This window comes from Dama dama, chromosome 33 (assembly GCF_033118175.1).
Source record: "Dama dama isolate Ldn47 chromosome 33, ASM3311817v1, whole genome shotgun sequence".
NCBI classification, from domain to species: Eukaryota; Metazoa; Chordata; class Mammalia; order Artiodactyla; family Cervidae; genus Dama; species Dama dama.
In genome coordinates this window covers 65,658,845-65,684,682 of record NC_083713.1, presented here as the reverse complement: position 1 = coordinate 65,684,682, position 25,838 = coordinate 65,658,845, and the positions used below count along the sequence as shown (strand labels likewise).

Below are 25,838 nucleotides of genomic sequence, written 5' to 3'. Positions count from 1 at the left end.
GTGGGAAGACTCAGACTTGAGTTCTCTACCCTGGAGGTTTTTTTTGTTTAAATCTTTCTAATCTTCTTTTTTTTTAACGTGCTATATGATTTTTTTTTTTAATTGGAGTATAGTCGCTTTACAATCCTGTGTTAGTTTCCGCTGTATAGCAAAGCGGACCAGCCATCTGTACACAGACATCCCCTCTTGCTTGGATTTCCTTCCCCTCTAGGTCACCACAGAACACTGAGTTCCCTGAGCTCTACAACAGGCTTTCATTGTGTGTTAAGTCGCTTCAGGCATGTCTGACTCTTTGCAGCCCCACGGACTGCAGCCTGCCAGGCTGCTCTGTCCCTGGGATTCTCCAGGCAAGAATACTGGAGCGGACTGCTTCACCCTCCTCCAGGGGATCTTCCCAACTCAGGGATCAAACACAGTAGTGTATGGATGCTAATCCCAACCCCCCAATCCATCCCACCCCCACTTTTCCTCCTTGGTATCCATATGTTTGTTCTCTATATCTGCATCTCTACTTCCTTGAAAATAAGTTCACCTATACCGTTTTTACAGATTCCACATACGTGCATTAACATATGACACAACTAAGGGACTGAAGAAGACCACCACTGTATTTTTCTCTTTCTGTCTTACTTCACTCTGTATGACAGTCTCTAGGTCCATCCACATCTCTGCAAATGGTGCAATTTCATTCCTTTTTTATGGGTGAGTAATAGTCCATTGTATCTATGTACCACGTCGTCTTCATCCATTCCTCTGTTGATGAACGTTTAGGCTGCTTCCATGTTCTGGCTATTATCTATACACTGGAATTTTTCTGAGATTAAACTTCTGTCTCTCACATACACACACTCAGGGTTGGCAGCGTGTGTACGTGACCTGTATGGTCATATAGGACCTTGTGTTCTGCAGTCACCATCTTGCAATTTTTAATAACTTTTGAACAAGGGAACCTAGATTTTATTTTGCATTGGGCTATGCAAATTATGTAGTCAGTTCTGGTGGCAGCTGGCAGGATAATACATTTTTCATTGTCTGAGTTCTCTTCTCTGTCTGACTTCTCCTACTGATCTGACTTCTCCTCTTGGTCTCTCCCATACTTCCTGACAATCCATTTGTCCTTGAATCCTTTTCACAGGGTCTACTTCTGGGAGACCCAAACTAGACTGTTGCAAATGTCATGATAATCTTGAAAAACAGTGAAAAGAATTAATACATCTTCCTATTCTATTAAAATATTAATACACATGGGCTTAATTGTCACTAAAAATAAAATCACAGTTATATCAATGCCATAACACACTGTAATATCTAAGAAGTTTCATAGCAAGTAATTCTCAGCAAAGCTTTCCAACATCTCTGCATTCCAGATCAAGTGCCCAGGTGACTCCAACATGCAAATATCTCCCCAAAGAAGTAGGGCAATAAACAGCAGTGGAGTTGACATTTAAACAACGGCTCTGCATGCCATCTGTTTTAAAGAAATTATTTGTCTTTGCCAGCATGTCAAGAAGAATAAGTCCACATAATTTATGAGCTACTAAGGTATGTAAGCTCTTGATTTTACAAGGACAGCCCTGTCTATAGTCATCATGTTTCTTTACTAATGTCCAACAAAATTTTTGTTTAAAAAAGAGGTCAGATAAATTGACCTTTTTGTACAGTTCAATAAAGAGGCAAGAGATTATTACAGTGATTCAATCTCAAACGAACCTTTAAGAAAAAGACATAAATAAGGATTCTGGTTCAGAATCAGATCAGCTCAGCTCATGTAATCCAGAGCCCATGTATTCTCAATTTTTATGTCCCTAGGGTCTAACACAATGTCCAGAATGGAGTTGATGCCTAATAAATATTTAGTAACTGAATGAACTTGGTTTATGGCTGTGCCTTGAGGCTTGAGTACCAGAAAATGAAACAGACTCACCCCTGCCTATGAAGAAGCTATAGGTTTCCCTCTAGTTCTTTCTTACGGACCAGAGTTTATCAAATGGGTGCAATCCCAGTGCAGAAGATTGGTGGCAGGAAGAGTAGGGAAGGCAGTAGGTTGCTAGCAGGTGCAGGTTCAGGTCCATTTGCAGTATGTGGGGGACGTAATACTTGAGAAGTGGCTGGAGAACTAGAAGGTCATCTTGGGTCTTGCTCTCCATGTGTGAGACTTACGACCAGGAACTTCTAAGATCAAATCCGTCCTTCCTAAAGGCATGATGGTCTTCAATATGAATCCTGTCATCACCTTGCTGTAAATTATGGCCATGAAGCCTCCTTGCACCTCACGTTCCTCATCAGTCATAAAGATGACATCTAGCCCACGTGCAGTTTGCTTTAGTAGGCTGAGATCCTGATTCTGCTTCTCTCACCTTTCCCCTGGAACACAAGCTTTTGAGCAGACTGATTGTTAAATTCAGCTGCCCACAGAAAGGTGAAGCTTTTTAGGCTGCTCACCGGATAGATGATCAGGACAAAAGAGGTTACATAAACCTATTTTGAAACATTTTAAAATTCAAGTTTTTGTCCTAACAATTTCTAAACATGATAATTGTCTGCTTAAATTGTATAAAAATATTTTTATGTGTTTTATAGCAGCATGATTTACAATAGCCACGATATGGAAGCAACCTAAGTGTCCATCAACAGACGAATGTACAAAGAAGACGGTATAATGTAATACTACTCAGCCATAAAAAGAATGAAATCTTGCCATTTGCAACAATGTGGATGGACCTGTAGGGTATTATGCTTAGTGAAGTAAGTCAGATGGAAAAAGATAACTACTGTTTGCTTTCACTTATATGTGGAATCTGAATCATAAAACAAATGAATGACTATAACAAAACAGAAACAGACCAATAGATACAGAGAACAAACTAGTGGTTACCAGTGGGGAGAAAGCTGGAGGAGGTACAAGATAGAGGTAGGGTATTAAGAGGTATGTACTATTAGGCATAAAATAAATAAGATACAAAGATGTAATGTACACCAAAGGGAATATAACTAGCATTTTATAATAACTTCATATGGAGTATAATCTATAAAAATAGTGAATCACTAGTTTTACACTTAAAACTTAATATTCTAAATCAACTATACCTCAATTAAAAAAATATTTTTCTGTGAAAATTCTTTTGTCTTTCTTGCATATGACCTCTCTAGACAAAAAACAAACAAACAAAAACCACCTAGGTGAGAATTTAGGGATGAGAAAACATAAAAAGTTTTGATTACTGAATGAAGCATTGATTTTGTATCAGTGGGAGAAATCAAAGTCCTGGCACTTGGGGAGATCGGGGGTGGGCAGCGGGCACGTCTTTGTTTTACAGAACTGACACCGGAAGCTTCCCCCCCCCACCGAATGAAAGGTCCTTCTGCAATGCTTCCAGGATACTGTGAGGGCCTTAATGGCATCACCAACACAATGGACATGAGTCTGAGCAAACTCCCGTCGTTGGTGATGGATAAGGAGGCCTGGCGTGCTGCAGTCCATGGGGTTGCAACGAGTTGGACACGACTGAGCGACTGACCTGAACTGAACTGAATTCACACTGATGACTGCGCCCAAGGTCATCCCTGACAGCACGAACTGGGAGAGGGTGAAGGGGGCCAGCTCTTGTGCTTTTCAAACAGAACACTTACAAATGTCACCCACACTTGCGACTCTGGTGGCCTGATGTCACAGATGACCAGGACTGCTTAGAACTGGCTGCAATGCTTCTGAAATCAGGGACTGAACTGAATTATTCCAGACTAGACTGGGTATTGTAGGGATGGAAACTCCAAGGGGAGAAGCCACATTGGGATCTGCTAACCTATACCATCCAAATAACAAATACCTTGTTTGGAGGGTCTTCATGATAGGAAAATCCTTGTTAAAAGAAGTAACAAGGACTGTGCATGGGAAAGGCCTTCCTGTAAGTCTTATCAGTGACTATCATGCTGGCCTCAAGCCTGGACAGGTCAGGTCATTCAAGTCAAATTCAACTTTAGTTCAGGAGCCCCAAAGGGAAAAGCTGAAGTCAAAATTACAGTTTGGTGTCACCCTGCTGTAAGGGAGTCCAACTGATAAAAAATTTTGCCATAAAGATGCTTTGGACAGGCCCAAGGTGATGGATTGTGCAGAGAAGAGTTATCAGAGGAAGCCTGAGAGCACTCACCCTTAGAAAGGCCTGTGAGTAAGGTGGACCCTTTACTAGCACGTGGGAGCCTGCATTTTGAGAGAGTTCCCACCATCCTAACAGATAAGAGTTCCCGGGCCTGAATGTTTCATGCAAACAATGTGGTTTATGCTCAATAACGGTTTCCCTTCTGGGGAACTGGGATTTTGGAGGCATGAGGCAAGGCAGTGACTGTAAAGACCCTGGGCTCTGGGTCTCTCACCAACTCAGGCAGTTAGCATCATACATGCATCGTCATTGCGTGTCACTGGGGGAGCTGAGCGTGTCGCACTGTCACCTCCCAATGCGCCCTGGGCCATTTCTCTGTTGGTTTCGGTGTGTATCCTTTCCCTGTAATGAATCACAGCTGGGAGTACAACTAGAAGGAAGGGAGGGAGGGAGAAAGCGGATATCCACACCACGCACACTTTTTCCTCACCTTCTTAGTAACAAGGAAGACCAACAATGGAGCTCTTACTAACTCCTGGCCTGGCGTCAAGCACTCATATGTAAAAACTCAAAGCTCTCAACAATACTTCAGAGTAGGTCTTGCTTTGCTCTCCATTTGGCACATGAGGGAAGGAGGTTTACTCAAGTAAGGACGGAACTTACTCAAGCTCACAGTATCTGTTAGGTGGCAGAGGGGGAAATGGAGATTGCCTTATGCGACTGCCAACCCCAGACTGGGAGACTCTGTTGGGGAGACCAGTGAAGCACTCTCAAAGATGCAAAAGTCTAGGCAAATACACAGTGGTGACTCTGCTGTTACGAAGGGGGTCTGAGGCCTGCCCAGAAATCACTGGATAAGTTTTGCAACTTTTCCAGTTTGCTTAGATCCTGGGATTGAAACCCACTTTCCTATAGATTCATGGGAGGTGGGAACTTGACATGGACGGGTATGTGCAAGTTCAGGTACACCCTCCTCCTCAGAATGTGGGAACTCTGGGCAAGAGAAAGAAAACATTAGAGAGCATCTAGGCCCTTCATTCGATGATTATGGAAACAGAGGCAGCATTGTGCACTAAGTTATAAAATCCCAAACTGGACTTTGGATCCCACCCCATTCATTTCTTCAGCACACCGCCTCCTCCTTATCAATTTTTTCTCTTTTTTAAAATCAGATTCAATTGTATGTAACTCAGCATGCGGGAAAGTAATTTCATTTTCTAAATCATGAATTACACAGAAAAGAGACCTATTTTAAAGAAGAACAATACGCACATACTTTTGGAAACATTTTGACGACTGGGTCAAAAGGAAGGGGAAATGACATCTTTGGAAATGCGATCCACTCATTTGAAAGCAGGGCAGCAGCTACCCACTCCAAATGCATTCTCATACACACAGAATTCCTTTCGAGTGGGCTCTGAAGGCAGAACGCACGGCTGAGTTTCAAATGGGCAGAAAGTCACCTTAAAGCATTTTTCTCCTCCATCTGGGAGTTGACACAATCGAGTTACAGGCAGAGACTGTTTATCACAGTGGCAAGAAAGTCTCTCTTCAAATTTCTCATGCTTTTATAATCAAACAATAACATCTCCAGAGTATAGGTTTTAGCTACATAAGAAACATATTGGAAATTGATTCAATGCTCCTGGCTTGGCTGTGACAATGTTTCATAACCTGGTAACCTCTCAGCTTATTCTTCCCCCCTTCCTGAAAAGCTTTTAGCGGCACCAGGGTGGCAAAGCAAAGATAAAGCAAACATCATCCTTTTATCTGATCCTGTGCAAAATGAGAAGAGCAGGCACTGTACCACTGATAAGAAGATTGCTAAATGACTCTTCTCAAATTCTATCAATGGGTTGATGAACAAAATTAAGACTGACATTGATGAGTTATTTTCTCAGGCCATTTTTAAAAAACGAAGGTGTTTCTTTCGAAGCAGTTACACCCCAGTTGCATGTCTGCAACATTAAAAAGTGCCCAGATCTGCCCTGTGTTGTAACAGATTGATGGCAATGCTTTCCTTTCTTTTTTCTTTTCATTTATTTTTATTAGTTGGAGGCTAATTACTTTACAATATTGTAGTGGTTTTTGCCATACATTGACATGAATCAGCCATGGATTTACATGTGTTCCCCATCCTGATCCCCCCTCCCACCTCCCTCTCCATCCGATCCCTCTGGGTCTTCCCAGTGCACCAGCCCTGAGCATTTGTCTCATGCATCCAACCTGGGCTGGTGATCTGTTTCACCCTTGATAGTATACTTGTTTCAATGCTCTTCTCTCAGAACATCCCACCCGCGCCTTCTCCTACAGAGTCCCAAAGTCTGTTCTGTACATCTATGCCTCTTTTTCTGTTTTGCATATAGGGTTATCGTTACCATCTTTTAAAATTTCATATATATGCGTTAGTATACTGTATTGGTCTTTATCTTTCTGGCTTACTTCACTCTGTATAAGGGGCTCCAGTTTCATCCATCTCATTAGAACGGACTCAAATGAATTCTTTTTAATGGCTGAGTAATATTCCATTGTGTATATGTACCATAGCTTCCTTATCCATTCGTCTGCTGATGGGCATCTAGGTTGCTTCCATGTCCTGGCAATTATAAGCAGTGCTGCGATGAACACTGGGGTGCACGTGTCTCTTTCAGATCTAGTTTCCTCGGTGTGTATGCTCAGGAGTGGGATTGCTGGGTCATATGGCTTTACATTCATTCTCTTTTTTCTCTGGGCTTCCCAGGTGGCGCTAGTGGTAAAGAACCCACCTGCCCATGCAGGAGACATAAGAGATGCAGGTTTGATTCCTGGGTTGGGAAGATCCTCTGGAGCAGGAAATGGCAAGCCACTCCAGTATTTTTGCCTGGAGAGCCCCATGGACAGATCCGGAGGGCTATGGTCCATGGCGTCGTAAATAGTCGGACATGACTGAAGCAGCTTAGCACCTTTCTTGAGTAAGGATTCATTCAAGTCAAGAGCATTCTGTTCCCAAGATCACCTTTCTACTTTTTTCCCCCTCAGTCGCATGTTTCATTACACAAGTCAATTTCTGCCACCACAATTTGCCATAGCCCTCTCCTGATCTAGCACTTCACACCTGTCTCAAGCTAAGGTATTTACTTGAATGTGCCAAACTTAATGGATATATCATGGGGAATTCTGGTAGACGGAGTATAGAGGTCACCTTAATTGAGATGGCTTTTCACTAAGTATCTGTGATTGAGTTCTTACAGTCAAGAAAGAGTCTTCCTTCCCAGCCTGACTATAGACTTCTGAAAAGCTACAAGCACCTGTCTGGCAAAAGTTTTTTTTTAAAATCACTGCTGCTTCTCAGTTACTAGTTTTTTTTTGTTTTTTTTTTTTTTTTTATTATCTTTAGGATTAAGAAGAACTGCTGATTTCAACAGCACTTTCAGTTCAACCATCTATAACATCTAATCAACCCAGAATTATCTGTGGTCACATGGAGAACAAAGAGATTAAGATTCAAGAGTTGTCCACAACCTCTGTTTCTAACTTACTCCTCAGACACCTGATGGGCTTCAGAATTGATGATGTAACTTTCTATGGGTGGTCAGGGATGTGTCCTTTCCTGCTCTTTCTTCTCTTGGCTGACCTCTCCTCTGGAGATGCTAATGAGCTGGTCAGAGGGCAGACAGGAAGAGTGCGGGAGGTGGGGGATGGATGATCTAGGCCAGCCGGGCAAAAGGAAGTCCCATTCAGCCCATGCACTTGCTTTGTTTCAGACTGTACTTTAGTTTTTATCTTTTAAAAACAAATGTGAAATATACTATGAGCACAAGAGTATATACAGCAAATAGTTACATTTAAATCACCACCACTGTAAACGAAGACATACGTGCTCCTTAACAACTCACTGTTTTTTTTTTTTAAGGCATAATCTTTAATTTACATTTTATGTTTTGAAAGGTACTATAAGACTGTAAAATTAAAAAGACACAAAACAGCATATATTGAAAATATTTTCTCATTTTTGTGTTCTTTAAACCCATGTCTGCTTTGAGGCAATCAACAGTACTGGCCTCTTGTGTTTTATTAGTTTTATTCATGGCAACAATTACATGTGTGTACATGTACAAAATCATATTCACACTTGCATTTAGCTTTTTAAAAAACTATATATGTCTGTGTGTTATAGTCCTTCTTACCTTTTAAAAATTCAAGCATACTATAGGTCCTATTCTGTTCCTTGCTCTTCTCATTTAATAACATAGCTCAGAAATTGTTTCATGTCAGTAAAGATCTCCCTTCTTTGGTTTTAAAGTTTTTTGTGTTATTTGATGTGGAACACTTTAAAGTCTTTGCTGAATTTGTTTTATATTTTGGTTTTTTGGTCCCCAGGCATGTGGGATCTTAGCTCCCCTACCAGGGACTGAATCTGCAACCCCTGCATTGAAAGGTGAAGTCTTAACCACCGGACCACCAGTAAGCCTCCCTTACTTCTTTTTTACAACTATATTATATTCCATCATCAGAATACATTTAACCAGTACCATACGAATGAACATTTGGTTCATTCGTGATTTTTTCCTATTACTATAAACAATGTTTCAGTGCATGCACTATTTCTCATATGGGCAAGTATGTCTGTAGGATAAATTATTTGATTGGAATTTCTATTTAATAGCATTAAATAAGTTTGACTTTTATTAGATATTGCAAACTTATCCACCGAGCTTGTACTAGTACCCTCTCATCTGTAGTATACGATGCCTTTTCCCTCACATCCTTGCCAACAAAGTTTGCCTTTTTCCTCACACTCTTCTGACAGGGTAACAGGCAGGAAGGCCAGGGGTCTCCAAAGGGAGGAAATAGACTGCAAGTGTCAGACTTGTGATATATATATATATTTTTTTCCCTTCTCTATACAAATTTAAAAGAAGGTTTCTCTTAAAATACTGTGTTGCCATAATGACACCTGGTTCCACCTAAAGTTAACCATTCTCAAACCTTGAGTTAACCAATGCATCCTTCTTATGGAAATGCTTGTCTTAAGCTATGTTAATATACTATGCATTTACCCCAGACTCTGTCTTCAAGTCGATTCCCCCTCAATGGCTCAGAACTGACTTGACAAACCATTATGTTATACTCAGACATTGTTCCCCTAATCTATGCAAACGAAACTATTTATATGGTAATCTGCCCTTCTGCAAGATTCAAGTCAATCGTTTTATGGCCCGGGATGACTCCTCTGGTGCCAAGATTATCCCAAAATACATCTTATGGATGAGGGGCCTGGTGCCATTCTGAGTTTTAAGACATTCCTTTCTTTCATTAACAGACTGCGAGTGCCTATATAACATCTAGCTAAAAACCAGCAGGGGGCGCTCTTTCTGCCCCCTTCTGGTGCCTGTGTCAGAAGCTTTCTCTATCTCCTTTATGCTTTAAAAAAACTTTATTACACAAAAGCTCTGAGTGATCAAGTCTCATCTCTGGCCCCGTATTGAATTCTTCTCCTCTGGAGGCCAAGAATCCTGGCATCTTTTCGTGGGTCAGCAACAACCTTTCACTTGCCAACAAAGTTTCTGTCTTCAAACTTTTTAAGCTTTTCCAAAGTGACAGATAAAAAAAAAGGTGGGGGGGTGGGGGGATCTGAGTCTGACTCAGATCCCATTAATGTGGGTTTCTTTCATTACGAATGCATCTTCCTGACCCTGTTTCTGTTGATACATCTTTTTCTCTGGCCCTCTTCTGCTTGCTCCTCTCACTCTTAAGGAGCCCTGTGATGAGATGAATCCATCCCAACTCTAAGGTCAACAACTCAGTGTTTTTAAGCCACTCTTGCACCCCTTCCACTACATCCTTTTCCCACCACTTCCCCTCCATAAGGAAACCCATTGTTGGATTTCATGCTACTTAGTAATTTGCTGTGGTTTTCAAATTAGCTTTTGTAGCAAAAAGGAACATAACACTGGATTATATTTATGTATAGGTACACATGCAGAGGTGTACCGGTTTATGATGTAAAAAGTTATTACTGTGCATACCTAGAAAAACCCTCAGTAAGCATATCACGGAATATGCATCACAGTGACACTAGCAATACTGTCTTAATAGCAAAAAATGGAAAACAACCCAAATGTTTATTAACCTTAGAAAGAATAAACAAAATCTGAAATTTCTCTGCTATGGAAGATTACACAACTATGAAAATGAATGAACTACAACTGCAGGGACCATCACTGATTCACTCCAAAAACAACGTTGCCAACCCAGTAGAATATTTACAGTATGATTCTATTTGTACACTGAGAAAAACTAAAAAATAGTCTGGTAAAGACTCTATAAGTAAAGTGAAGACTATAAAACTATACATACATGCACACACACACATCGACACATACACATACATACCACAAATCCTTTATTCATTCATCTGTCAACAGATCAATACTATCTTGGCTATTGTGAGTAATGCTGCAGTGAATCTGGGGGTGCAACCACCTCTTTGAGATAGTGATTTTATTTCCAAAGACAACAGAACTATCATGTGGTTTAGCAATTCCACTTCTGGATATATATATAGCAATTTCACTCAATGGACATGAATCTGAGCAAATTTCGGGAGATAGTAGAGGTTAAGGAAGGCTGGTGTGCATGGGGATGCAGACTCAGACCCAACTTAGTGACTGAACAACAAGAAACTGAGGGAACTATACAGCTATTTCTGATTCCCCAGCCATGTACTCTAGAGCAACAGGCCTTGGAAAAAACATAGGAGAGAAAAAAACGAAACTTATTTAACATACCCACTTATCACCTGTTCCATGGGATCTTTGCCCTACTAGCATGTGCCACCCCCTGGGACTTCATGTCTGCCTCTGCCCTGGCAGCTGGGATCCCTGTCAGAAGAGCACCATCCTTAACTCCCCCAAATGCCCAAGCATTCCTTCCTGTGCTTCTCAGTTCCCTGGCAGGAGGATGGACAAGTCTCAGGGCTCACTTTTCTAGGGTCTTGCTGGTACTAATCAGAGAGATGCACCTAGGTTACCCATCAGTGACACTCAGTGGGTACCCTTCCCAAACACCAGCTGTATTATATAATAAGAGACTTAAGCATTTGCACTCAGTGGGTAGGATATTTATGTAAGCCCTGATAGATTTCCAGGAGAGTTCTTTTGGAGCAACCCTGTAGTAACCTTGGCAGTCCATCCTTTTACATGACTATATAACTCTACTCATCATGACATATCCCTTATGAGAAAACAGGATGTATATTTGGTTGGTCCAAGGCTAAGGGAGAGAAAATGAAGACATGTCTTTGTTTTGAAAGTGAAAGCAGGAGCATCATAGTGATTGGATGGCCACCTCTTCCTGTGTTGGTCTTTAAATTTCCCCCCCACTGTCTATGTGTTGTCTGGAGGATTAAATTCAAACATGTAGGCTTGGCTTTCAAGTTTCCCACAATCTAGTCCCATTCTACAAAAGCCCTTCTATCCGTACTTCATCCTGAAAACGTATCCTCTACTCCAGCCAAGCTGGCCATTTGTTGACTCCTTTCCCTATGTTGTGCCACTTTCCTATCTCCAGGTCTTTGAATATGCCGTTTACCTCGAGTTTAAGGATATCTCTCTCCCCTTTGCTGATGAAATCCTATGCCTTAGGAAAGTGGTTCCCAAACTTTGCTGCCCACTGGCATTACCTGGGGATGTTTACCACATCCCAATGCCTGGCTCTTCCCCCTAGACCTTGTGGTTTGAGTTTGGGAACCACCGGTATAAATGGAAAATGCTCTTAAAATTCAGTATCTTACTCTCTCAATCTTCTCTTTTCCTTACAGATGGACACCAAAATGCCTGGCTTCACCAAAGAGGGGCTTGACATCGGGCTCTATGCACTCATATGTATGAAGAGCATGCTTCCATCTTATCTGTGACCATACTGTATCAGAATTATTTGTTTGCTTCTCTGTTTCCTTACTAGACTGGAGTTCATAGAGTGTGGGTACCATGTCTCATTCACCTCCATATCTCCAACTTCTAACATAGGATGTGGCTGGAAGAAGATGCTCAATACGGGCTTGTTGAACTACACAGAACTCAGCTCACTGGTACAATCTATAGAGGAAATATTTTATAGCAGTAAAAAAGTCACACTTTCAACTCAAAGTCTACAGCTCTCTATCTCTCTAGTGAAAAAAAAGAAAAACATAAGAGGGGGAGTCATAAACTATAATCCAGTATGCTGACAAACTGGCTTCCCAGGTGGTTCAGTGGTAAACACGCCTGCCAATGCAGGAGACGTGGGTTTCATTCCTGGGTCAGGAAGATCCCCTGGAAGAGGAAATGGCAACCCACTCCAGGATTCTTGCCAGGAAAAGTTCATGGACAGAGGAGCCTGGTGGGCTACAGTCTATTGGGTTGCAAAGAATTGAACACTACTGAGCAACTGATATAGCCTACCAACATGCTCACAAATTCAGCATTCTTGCCTTAAGAACCCCTTGAACAGTATGAAAAGGCAAAAAAATATGACACTGAAAGATGAACTCCCTAGGTTGGTAGGTGCCCAACATGTCCCTGGAGAAGAGTGGAGAAATAGCTCCAGAGAGAATGAAGAGGCTGGGCCAAAGTGGAAATAATGCCGAGTTGTGCATGTCACTGGTGGTGAAAATAAAGTCTGATGCTGTAAAGAACAATATTGCATAGGAACGTGGAATGTTAGGTCCATGAATCAAGGTCAATTGGGAATATTCAAACAGGAGATGGCAAGAGTGAACATCAACATTTTACGAATCAGTGAACTAAAATGGATTGGAATGGGTAAGTTTAATTCAGATGACCATTATATCTACCACTGTGGGAAAGAATCCCTTAGAAGAAATGGAGTAGCCCTCATAGTCAACAAAAGAATCCAAAATGCAGTACTTGGATGCAATCTTAAAAATGAGCTGACAGAATGATCCCTGTTCATTTCCAAGGGAAACCTTTCAATATCACAGTAATCCAAGTGTATGCCCCAACCACTATCGCTGAAGAAGCTGAAGTTGAATGGTTCTACAAAGACCTACCTTCTAGAATTAACACTAAAAAAAGATGTCCTTTTCATAATAGGGGACTGGAATGAAAAAGTAGGAAGGCAAGAGATACCTGGAGTAAAAGGCAAGTTTGATCTTGGAGTACAAAATGAAGCAGGGCAAAGGCTAGTAGAGTTTTGCGAAGAGAACACACTGATCATACCAAACACCCTCTTCCAACAACACAAGAGAATACTCTATACATGGACATCACCAGATGGTCAATACTGAAATCAGATTGACTATATTCTTTGCAGCTGAGGATGGAGAAGCTCTATACAGTCAGCAAAAACAAGACCGGGAGCTGACTGTGGCTCAGATCATGAGCTCCTTATTGCCAAACTCAGTCTTAAATTGAAGAAGGTAGGGAAAACCACCAGGCCATTAAGGCATGACCTAAATTATATACCTTATGATTATACAGTGAAAATGACAAATACATTCAAGGGATTAGATCTGATAAAGTGCCTGAAGAACTATGAACATAGGTTTATAACATTGTACAGGAGACAATGATCAAAACCATACCCAAGAAAAATAAATGAAAAAGGAAAAATGGTTGTCTGAGGAGGCCTTACAAATAGCTGAGAAAAGAAGAGAAGCTGTGTGTTAATTTTATATCCTGCAACTTTACTATATTCATTGATTAGCTCTAGTAATTTTCTGGTAGAGTCTTTAGGGCTTTCTATGTAGAGGATCATGTCATCTGCAAACAGTGAGAGTTTCACTTCTTCTTTTCCTATCTGGATTCCTTTTACTTCTTTTTCTGCTCTGATTGCTGTGGCCAGAACTTCCAACACTATGTTGAATAGTAGTGGTGAGAGTGGGCACCCTTGTCTTGTTCCTGATTTCAGGGGAAATGCTTTCAATTTTTCACCATTGAGGGTGATGCATGCTGTGGGTTTGTCATATATAGCTTTTATTATGTTGAGGTATGTTCCTTCTATTCCTGCTTTTTGGAGAGTTTTAATCATGCAAGGATATACAATGGAAAAAAGACAACCTCTTTAACAAGTGGTGCTGGGAAAACTGGTCAACCACTTGTAAAAGAATGAAACTAGAACACTTTCTAACACCATACACAAAAATAAACTCAAAATGGATTAAAGATCTAAATGTAAGACCAGAAACTATAAAACTCCTAGAGGAGAACATAGGCAAAACACTCTCCGACATAAATCACAGCAAGATCCTCTATGACCCACCTCCCAGAATATTGGAAATAAAAGCAAAAATAAACAAATGGGACCTAATGAAACTTAAAAGCTTTTGCACTACAAAGGAAACTATAAGTAAGGTGAAAAGACAGCCCTCAGATTGGGAGAAAATAATAGCAAATGAAGAAACAGACAAAGGATTAATCTCAAAAATATACAAGCAACTCCTGCAGCTCAATTCCAGAAAAATAAATGACCCAATCAAAAAATGGGCCAAAGAACTCAACAGACATTTCTCCAAAGAAGACATACAGATGGCTAACAAACACATGAAAAGATGCTCAACATCACTCATTATTAGAGAAATGCAGATCAAAACCACAATGAGGTACCATTACACGCCAGTCAGGATGGCTGCTATCCAAAAGTCTACAAGCAATAAATGCTGGAGAGGGTGTGGAGAAAAGGGAACCCTCTTACACTGTTGGTGGGAATGCAAACTAGTACAGCCACTATGGAAAACAGTGTGGAGATTTCTTAAAAAACTGGAAATAGAACTGCCATATGACCCAGCAATCCTACTTCTGGGCATACACACTGAGGAAACCAGATCTGAGAGAGACACGTGCACCCCAATGTTCATCGCAGCACTGTTTATAATAGCCAGGACATGGAAGCAACCTAGATGCCCATCAGCAGATGAATGGATAAGGAAGCTGTGGTACATATACACCATGGAATATTACTCAGCTGTTAAAAAGAATTCATTTGAATCAGTCCTAATGAGATGGATGAAACTGGAGCCCCTTATACAGAGTGAAGTAAGCCAGAAAGATAAAGAACATTACAGCATACTAACACATATATATGGAATTTAGAAAGATGGTAACGATAACCCTATATGCAAAACAGAAAAAGAGACACAGAAATATAGAACAGACTTTTGAACTCTGTGGGAGAAGGTGAGGGTGGGATGTTTCGAAAGAACAGCATGTATATTATCTATGGTGAAACAGATCACCAGCCCAGGTGGGATGCATGAGACAAGTGCTCTGGCCTGGTGCACTGGGAAGACCCAGAGGAATCGGGTGGAGAGGGAGGTGGGAGGGGGGATCGGGATGGGGAATATGTGTAAATCTATGGCTGATTCATATCAATGTATGATAAAACCCACTGAAATGTTGTGAAGTAATTAGCCTCCAACTAATTAAAAAAAAAAAAAAAAAAAGAGAGAAGAGAAGCTAAAGGCAAAGGAGAAAAGGAAATATATATCCATTTGAATGCAGAGTTCCAAAGAATAGCAAGGAGAGCTAAGAAAGCCTTCCTAAGTGAAAAATGTGAAGAAATAGAGGAAAACAATAGAATGGGAAAGACTAGAGATTTCTTAAAGAAAATTAGAGATACCAAGGGAACATTTCATGCAAAGATGTGCACAATAAAGGAGAGAAATGGCATGGACCTAACACAAGCAGAAGATATTAAGAAGAGGTAGCAACAATACGCAGAAGAATTATACAAAAAAGATCTTCATGACCCAGATAACCACGTTAGTGTGATCACTCACCTAGAGCCAGACATCCTGGAGTGAGAAGTCATGTGAGCCTTGGGAAACATTACTGTGAACAAAGCTAGTGGAGGTGCTAGAATTCTAGCTAAGCTATTTCCAATCCTAAAAGATGATGCTGTGAAAGTGCTGCACTCAACATGTCAGCAAATTTGGAAAACTCAGCGGTGGCCACAGGACTGGGAAAAGGTCAGTTTTCACTCCAATCCCAAAGAAAGGCAATGCCAAAGAATGTTCAAACTACTGCACAATTGCACTCATCTCACACGCTAGCAAAGTAATGCTCAAGATTCTCCTAAGGGGGCTTCAACAGTGCATGAACTGAGAACCTCCAGATGTTTAAGCTGGATTTAGAATAGGCAGAAGAACCAGAGATCAAATTGCCAACATCTGCTGGATCATCGAAAAAGCAAGAGAATTCCAGAAGAACATCTACTTCTGCTTCAGTGAGTACACTAAAGCCTTTGTATGGATCACAACAAACTGTGGAGAATTATTAAAGAGATGGGAATACCAGACCACCTTACCTGCCTTCTGAGAAACCTGTATGTGGGTGAAGAAGCAACAGTTATAACTGGGCATAGAACACCAGACAGGTTCCAATTTGGGAAAGGAGTACATCAAGGCTGCATATTGTCACCCTGCTTATTTAACTTATATGCAGAGTACATCATGCAAAATGCTGGGCTGGAGGAAGCACAAGCTGGAATCAAGACTGCCAGGAGAAATATCAACAACCTCAAATATGCAGATGACACCACACTTATAGAAGAAAGTGAAGAGGAACTAAAGAGACTCTTGATGAAAGTGAAAGAGAAGAGTGAAAAAGCTGGCTTAAAACTCAACATTCAAAACACAAAGATCATGGCATCCATTCCCATCACTTCATGGCAAATAGATGGGGAAACAATGGAAACAGTGAGAGACTTTATTTTCTTGGGCCCCAAAATCACTGCAGATGGTGACTGCAGCCATGAAATTAAAAGATATTTGCTCCTTGGAAGAAAAGTTATGACCAATCTAGACAGCATATTAAAAAGCAGAGACGTTACTTTACCAACAAAGGTCCATATAGTCAAAGCTATGGTTTTTCCAGTGGTCATGTATGGATGTGAGAGCTGGACCACAAAGAAGGCTGAGTGCCGAAGAATTGATGCTTTTGAACTGTGGTGTTGGAGAAGACTCTGAGAGTCCCTTGGACTATAAGGAGGTCAAACCAGTCCATCCTAAAGGAAATCAGTCCTGAATATTCATTGGAACAACTGATCTTAAAGCTGAAACTCCAATACTTAGGCCACCTGATACGAAGAGCTGATTCATGAGAAAAGACCTGGATGCTGGGAAAGATTGAAGGCAGGAGGAGAAGGGGACGACAGAGGATGAGATGGTTGGATGGCCTCACAGGCTTGATGGATGTGAGTTTGAGCAAGCTCTGGGAGATGGTGAAGGACAGGGAAATCTGGTGTGCTGTAGTCCATGGGGTCGCAAAGAGTTGGCCACGACTGAGTGACCGAACACTACCACCAGTATAGAAGTCTCCACCAAAGCCTCATTCATGATTACCTCTGGTATTTAGAGAGAAGCACTCAAGGAGCAAGTGTATAGATGACAAAACCAGAGAACTAGCCACAAGAGAGTGAAACAGGAAGGATTATAGGTAATGTTTTAAGCACAGGGCTTGGTAAAAAAGATACTCAATGGATGGGAATTAATATTACTATTTTCAGTCCTTGTTAGCCAGAAGGAACCACATGGTTCTGTTTCCATGAGTCTACCTTCATGACACGTGGGATTTATATTTCAGGCTGCCAGATGCAAAGCTTCCCCTCTGAAGTTTGTTGCTTGTCCACATAAATGGATGAACTCAGTGCAGCCAAGATAGAAGCTTCCACGGCAGAAGCTTCCACGGCCAAGCTATTACTCTGTAATACCTCTGAAATGCCATTTTTAATATTTGGAAATGCAGAAATATTATCATCCTGGGAAGTATTAACAATTCAAATTACGTAAAATCACTCCACCCGATTCCTCATCCATAGTCGTTACTATCCATGTAGTTTCCAGTTCAGAACCAATCTGTTACTAGTCAACAGAACATTATCTATCAAAATTGCTATTGAGAACCTTTATACTTCCCCCTAACGTTTGTTTTGATGATCATCAGCTCACTCTTTCTACAATTAAGCATACACATATCAGCATGCTATTTAAAATGTGACATTTGAATCAAATGGTCTTCCACTCAAAAAGCTGTGAAATCTGATCAACTTTCTGATATATTTTAATTTGTAATATGAAAGTCATTCCCCCTACATTAAATTTCTAAACTTTTTCAAATTTTCTCAGTGGGGAAAATTAGTAATAGTCTTGAAATAAGACAGATAATTATCAAGGACTTTAATTGATTGGCAGCTACAGTACTGGAAGCCCTGGTGCCCTACTGGTTTTAATTTTAGAGAAAGGAAAATTCTAGCTGCACTGTACTCCATAAAAAATTTATTTGAACCTCTAAACTTTGTGGCTAACCAATGATATGTTCATAAATATGGTGGTGGCAAACTAATTCAAGTTCAATACATTTCCTCAAAAAGTTAGTCAAAGTGAAGTGTACAAATAGAGACCAGTGGTAGTTCAGATCATGCAAAACTAAGCATAAATCATTGAAATTAATTACATCTTTCCAACAACTCTTCAAATTTATTTTCCTATAGTCTTCTTAAGTGACAGTGAAAATTTATTTGTTGCTATCAAGAAGATAACCTTGGTAGGGGGCAAGCAGCATGTTAGATTGCCTCATGTCCTCTAATATTCACTGTCTTTTTCTTCCAGAGTTATGAGAACCTCCATTTATTCTTAATTTTTTCTTTCTGGACCTATGTCCTCCTGCCTGGATTAATGTTTCTTCTCCTGTGTGACTAAGTGCCAGCCAATGCAGTGCTACCCAAAGGATGGGTCAAGTGATAGTGATGGGAAGTATTCTTAAAGGGATGAACCATATCCTTCCTCATTGCTCTTCCTTCCTGTGGGTTGGAAAGTGGACATAAAGGATGGTTTTTTAATAGCCATACTGAACCAGAAAGTGGCCTTGGGAATGGAAACCATATGAAGCAGAGAAATGAAAAAGGAGTAGGCTGAGACTGTGCTATCAGCCTGAACCACCTCCCTGTGGCCTGTCATGTATGACAGAAAGAAATTTCTATTCTTATTCAAATAAATTTCTGTAATTTGAGTTTCTTTCCCTGTCATATGAACCTAATCCTACTGGTGCTAACAATCAGGGAAATCCAGTCTTGGATTTAAAAATAACCGAGATCTAGCTAATTGAAACTGTATAATCCACGTATGGACAACCACCATTGACCATATTGTGTGTGTGCTCATTCGCACAGTTGTGTCCAACTCTTTGGGACCCCATGGACTGCAGCCCACCAGGGTCCTCTGTCTATGGGATCTGCCACACAAGCATACTGGAGTGGGTTGCCATTTCCTACTCTAGTGGGTCTTCTCAACCCAGGAATAGAAACTGTGTCTGTGTCTCCTGCATTAGCAGGCAGATTCTTTACTGCTGTTCCATCTGAGAAGCCCCTAACCATATCACATTAGGACTTTAATACAATAAAGTATTGAATAGATTCTGGAGCTCTTTCCATTCAGATGAGATAAATATCTAGGTTCGTGTTCTTGTTCTCCAGGTAACTGAGCTACTTGATTCAAGAATCTGTGAGACCCTGCCTATTCTTGAAGAACCACAGCTACAGATATATCAACATCAGGTCAGGTCTTCTCTCTTCTACTGGGTAAAAGAGAGGCTGCATTTGTTGCCCTTCACTGCAATCTGGTGTAAAGATTCCTCAACAATGATAACTATAAATCATTTGACTCTTTTATCCCTTCTATTTCTACCAGACCCCAGACCAGGCACATTACTACCATGGATAAGGTACTTTTTGGTTGGACAGTAAAAACTTAGAAGAACAAGTTCTATGTGCTACAGAGGTAAAAATGGCCATTGTACCAGGAGATTCAAATCTTTTCTATTTGGCTCAGCATGGCCTTGTCTTACTTCTTAACTTTCAGGCAGGCCATTATGCAAAGTAGGGTTATATACAGCAAAATAACTCATTTCTTTGCTACACTGCTTCTTGTGCTCTTCATCGTCTGAAGTCAGGTTAATTCCTGTCCTTTCTTCTTCACCCTATAATTTGCTCTGATCAGTGTATGCCTGAAATGTTAGCTCCCAAGAGTTCCTCTTAACTCGAGGTAGAATTTTTCTTGAGTCCCTTTTATAATGCAAATACATCATCTGAAAAAAATAGCTGTTTAATCTAACTTACTGACATGCGTAAGTTTACCAGATCAGACAGCTAAAGTTTGTATGGAAACAAGGAAGAAGAAAGCAAGACACGTTGGGGAAATGGAAATAAAGTGATGTATGGTCTGTTAAGTAAATCAAAGCGGGTACTTACTGAGCATCCATAATCCTCCTTCTAGTATATTAGCTGCTGTAGACTATTTGGGGGAGGGATGAAGGACAACAGGAGAGCTCTTGGAGACAATTACTGAGTCGGGCAGGATAGCACCAAGGCAACTTCACAGAGCTAAACAAAGAGAACTTTATCCTCAAGATACTCAGAACTAGACCATGTCCCTTGTCACATCCTCCTCTGGTAGTAGGAGACAGAAGGGGCCCTTTAGAAGAGACTAGGAGACACCTAGCCGATAAGGGAGAGTAACAAATTATGTTCCACAATGAGGCACTGGAACATTTGCCCACTGTGCTACTGGACCAACTGTTCTCTGTAACTCTGTAACAGGGAAGGACAAATCTGACTCCATATTAGGTCTGCTCCTTTTCCCAAGCTTAGTCACACTGGCTCTGAACCTTCCGTAAAAGCACGGTTACCTATACCTTGAGATATATAGAATAGCCTATTCTCATGACTCGGACCTTTCAGGGTCCATTCATACAGATCTAAAAAGTTGCAGAACAGAGCATAATATTTGTCTTGTTGGACGTTTAACAGGAATATTGTGATCTGACCTATGTGAACAGCTGCAAGAACAAAATCTTTCTTGGTCTTCTTGATTCTGAGACCAAGAAGTCTGCCAACAACTAACCACAGCCCTCCGTCTCTTGGCCTTTAAAAGTGCTTTGCTGAAACCCATCCAGGAGCTGGGGTCTTATTAGGCACAAGAAACCCATCTCCTTGCAGGGCCCTGCAATAAACCTTTCTCTACTCCAAACTCGGATGTTTTGCCTTGTTGGCCTCACTGTGTGTTGAGCATGCAAACTTCCACTCCACAGCAACTCTTTTAGATTTGGGGAAATACCACACATCTTTCACTTCACAAGAGTTTACCATGCAGCCTTGTTTTCTTCGTTATCGTTTAATTCTGCTTTCCTTCTTCCTCATATTCCTCAAAAGACATCTCTTCCTCTTTAAAGGAATTTCCAAATCCCCTGTCTCCTCTTAGGAGATTATTTTTGATGCTATCATTAGTTGATGTTTTTAATATGAGGTAATGTTATTTGAATTCCTACCGATCATTTAATCTTATTAGATAATTAGCATAATACACTGGGTGAATATATTACAGTTAAACAGCAAGAAAGAACAATTTGTGTTTGTGATTATTCATGTTAATACTTATATTAGGCTAGTATGGTCATTTGCTTGTTGCTGATTAACATGAAAGTCTGATATTTATTAGGGCAATTTTAAAGGAAAAAATCTAGTTGTATTACTTCATTCATGAATCTTGAATTTCAATATACAACAAGATAACAATATCTTGCTTTGTAATCAACTCATACCATTTTGATTAAACTGACATGATTATCCTTAACCACAGAAATATAAACATTCAGTTTCACAGATTTTCTGATTGTTGTTCTTTGTCAAAGATATTAGCAGCTGCTTGGTTTTAAGACCATATTTAGATTTGCTCAGTTGCTGAGAAAATTGGAAATATACAATGGTTGTAAATATTGGGAAGATATGTGATAACACTTAGCTTAGACAAAATGAGGAACTTTGGGATTTTTGGGTGCTAAAATATTTTTTCAGTCATTTTTGTGCAATAAAATAACCACTTGATTTGTAGAATGTCACTCAGCCTTGAAATGGATGAACTTTTTAAAAGGCCTGTGGTAATGTTATTGATTGTCTAACTCAGAGAACATTTTCACCCCTCTTCTCTCTGCTATCTCATGCAACAGGGGCTGGAAAGCAACATACTGACTTTCCCAGCTTCCTGTGCACCTAAGTTTGGCTTTATGACCTGGTTCTCATTGATGACATGTAATATTAAGTCCACAGTGGGGAGGATTCTGAAAAATTTTTAATTTTCCTTACACTTTCTGTCCTGAATATAGCTGGGATGCCTAGAGAAGTAGGAATCAATTTTCAACCAGAAGTGACGAGGATGAGGACAAAAACAGACAAACAAACAGGGCTTTAGATAGCATTGTTGAGCTGGTGCTCCTCTTTTATGTTTGCCTTCCTTCAGACTTTTAATTACATAAGATGATTCAGTGACTTCATTACTTAAGTCATGGCTAGTCAGTTTTGTTGTTACTTGCTGCCAATAGCAGCTTGTTAAGATAGATCTTCACTAGTTTGAGGAGGTGAGTCTACAATTATGTGAAGACCAAGTCAGTTCTCTTGTCAGAAGCAGAGTTCAAATTTGCTTCCACGAGAGTATTCTAAACGAGCACTTTCCAGAAGAATTTTGTGTGATGATGGACATGTTCATACAGGGCATACAGAATATGTGGCCATTGAACACTTGAAATGTGGCTAATGCAACTGAAAAATTCAGTTGAGGGGCTGAATTTTTAATTTTATGTAATTTTAATGAATTTAAGTTGAGTCTCAACTACATTTGACTACTGGTTACCATGTCAAATAGTACAGATCTAAAGGATTGCTAGTCTATAGAAAGTACCCAGATAACTATAGCTCTCTCGAACAAAATGCAGCCTCTAACTTTGCATATGTTACTGTAAAAGCCCAAGAAGAGGTGGCAAGAATACATAGAAGAAATGTACAAAACAGATCTTCACAACCCAGATAATCATGATGGTGTGATCACTCACCGAGAGCCAGACATCCCGGAGGGAGAAATCATGTGGGCCTTGGGAAGCATCACTGTGAACAAAGCTAGTGGAGGTGATGGAATTCCAGTTGAGCTATTTCAAATCCTAAAAGATGATGCTGTGAAAGTGCTGCACTCAATATGCCAGCATATTTGGAAAACTCAGCAGTGGCCACAGGGCTGGAAAAGGTCAGTTTTCATTCCAATCCCTAAGAAAGGCAATCGCAAAGAATGCTCAAACTACTGCACAATTGCACTCATCTCACACGCTAGTAAAGTGATGCTTAAAATTCTCCAAGCCAGGCTTCAGCAGTATGTGAACCGTGAACTTCCAGATGTTCAAGCTGGTTTTAGAAAAGGCAGAGGAACCAGAGATCAAATTGCCAACATCTGCTGGATCATGGAAAAAGCAAGAGAGTTCCAGAAAAACATCTATTTTTGCTTTATTGACTATGCCAAAGCCTTTGACTGTGTGGATCACAATAAACTGTGGAGAATTCTGAAAGAAATGGGAATACCAGACCACCTGACCTGCCTCTTGAGAAACCTGTATGCAGGTCAGGAAGCAACAGTTAGAACTGGACATGGAACAATAGACTGGTTCCAAATAGGAAAAGGAGTACGTCAAGGCTGTATATTGTCACCCTGCTTATTTAACTTATATGCAGGATAAATCATGAGAAACGCTGGGCTGGAGGAAGCACAAGCTGGAATCAAGATTGCTGGAAGAAATATCAATAACCTCAGATATGCAGATGATACCACCATTATGGCAGAAAGTGAAGAAGAACTAAAGAGCCTCTTGATGAAAGTGAAAGAGGAGAGTGAAAAAAGTTGGCTTCAAGCTCAACATTCAGAAAACTAAGATCACGGCATCCGGTCCCATCACTTCATGGCAAATAGATGGGGAAACAGTGGAAAGAGTGGCTAACTTTATTTTTCTGGGCTCCAAAATCTCTGCAGATGGTGATTGCAGCCATGAAATTAAAAGTCACTTACTATTTAAAAGGAAAGTTATGACTAACCTAGACAGCATATTAAAAAGCAAAGACATTACTTTGTCAACAAAGGTCCATCTAATCAAGGCTATGGTTTTTCCAGTAGTCATGTATGGATGTGAGAGTTGGACTTTATAGAAAGCTGAGTGCCAAAGAATTGATGCTTTTGAACTGTGGTGTTGGAGAAGACTCTTGAGAGTCCCCTGGGTTGCAAGGAGATCCAACCAGTCCATCCTAAAGGAAATCAGTCCTGGCTGTTCATTGGAAGAACTGATGTTAAAGCTGAAACTCCAACACTTTGGCCACCTGATGTGAAGAGCTGACTCATTGGGAAAAGACTCTGATGCTGGGAAAGATTGAGGGCAGGAGGAGAAGGGGACAACAGAGGATGAAATGGTTGGATGGCATCACCGACTCAATGGACATGGGTTTGGGTGGACTCTGGGAGTTGGTGATGGACAGGGAAGCCTGGCATGCTGCGGTTCATGGAGTCGGAATGAGTCGGACACGAGTGAGCAACTGAACTGAGCTGAACTGAAAAGCCCAAGAACACTTCATTATAGAAAAATCATGACTCAGTGGGGCTTTACAGTGCCATTTTTGAAGATTGTTGAATAATATTTAACTTGGATATTAGCTAACTATGCAGAACTGATACTAATTTAAGCATTTTACATTGACAACTGTACTAAAGGATGTCTTTCTAAAATAAAAATATTCAGATTCCACTCATTTTGTTGTTAAGACTTTTATATTCCCAACTACACCAGAAAAGAATAACAATGGTATGCCAATCTTATTAAACTTTGGGGGTACAATAACTCTCTGAGATAAACTGTAAATTATAGTTGAGAGAAGATAGCTGGGTAAGCTAGAAAAACAGCTGCAAAACATACCAACATGGAGCTAGGAGTGGTGAGCTGCTGAGAGTTGGCAGCTAAAGGTATTCCAGGGAAAGAATAGGAGAAGGTGCAGTGAACATTGAGGATAACAGAAACCAGACATCTGTGGGGCTGTCCTACCCCAGAGTACGCTAATCAGTACTGTCTACACACCCAAATGTGATTTGAAAAAATGACTCTTCATGCTTTGAAGTTTTGCATAAAGCTAAATATTTAGCAAGCTTACATTCACAGCTATTTCTAGAGCCCAAAGAACAATTAATTTTGCAAATGTCCAAGGTGTCCTAGAGCTGTTATCACGTCTTCTATTTCCTGACAAGGATTACGGTCATAGACAGCTACTCTATTACCAGTTACCTCCTGGCTGATGGAAACAGGCTGGGAAAATCCCTTTGTGTTAGAAACCTGAGTCCCTTCAATGTAGGCTCATGCAAAATTCTAGGACAGAGCTGACAAGCCAAATATATCTCTGAGACAGGACTACCTATAATCAGGGTTCTAACAGAAATGTAAAGAAAATGAGTTGGAGATTTTGGCAAGCTGTAAATACTTAATCTGGGGCTTCCCAGGTGGTTCAGTGCTAACAAATTCACCTGCCAATGCAGGAGACTCAGGTTTGATCCCTGGGTCAGGAAGATCCCCTGGAGAAAGAAATGGCAACCCAACCTAGTATTCTAGCCTGGAAAATCCCATGGACTGAGGAGCCTGGCGGGCTACAGTCCATGGGGTCCAAGAGTCAGACACGACTGAGTGACTAAACAACAACAACAACAGCATCTATTTAGTTCTCTGGGTAAAACGTATTCAATTAAAAAAAGTGTTCAATATAAGAAAGTTACTACTCCACATTTCAAGCCAATAGTAGTGCTTCCTGAGACAATTATAGAAACTGGATCAATTCAAAGTTGATTTTCTCCTCAGAGAGAAATTATTTACATCAGTATCATTTCCATTGTATATTGACAAGGTCTCACTTTAGTTTGCA

The 25,838-nt window shown here is 40.5% G+C and overlaps 1 protein-coding gene across 1 annotated transcript in view; it reads right to left on the bottom strand.

Annotated features, from left to right (window-relative positions):
• NCKAP5 (NCK associated protein 5) overlaps positions 1-25,838 on the bottom strand; it is a 1,007,389-nt gene that overhangs the window by 96,577 nt on the left and 884,974 nt on the right. The gene's annotated exons all lie outside the window — the stretch shown is intronic.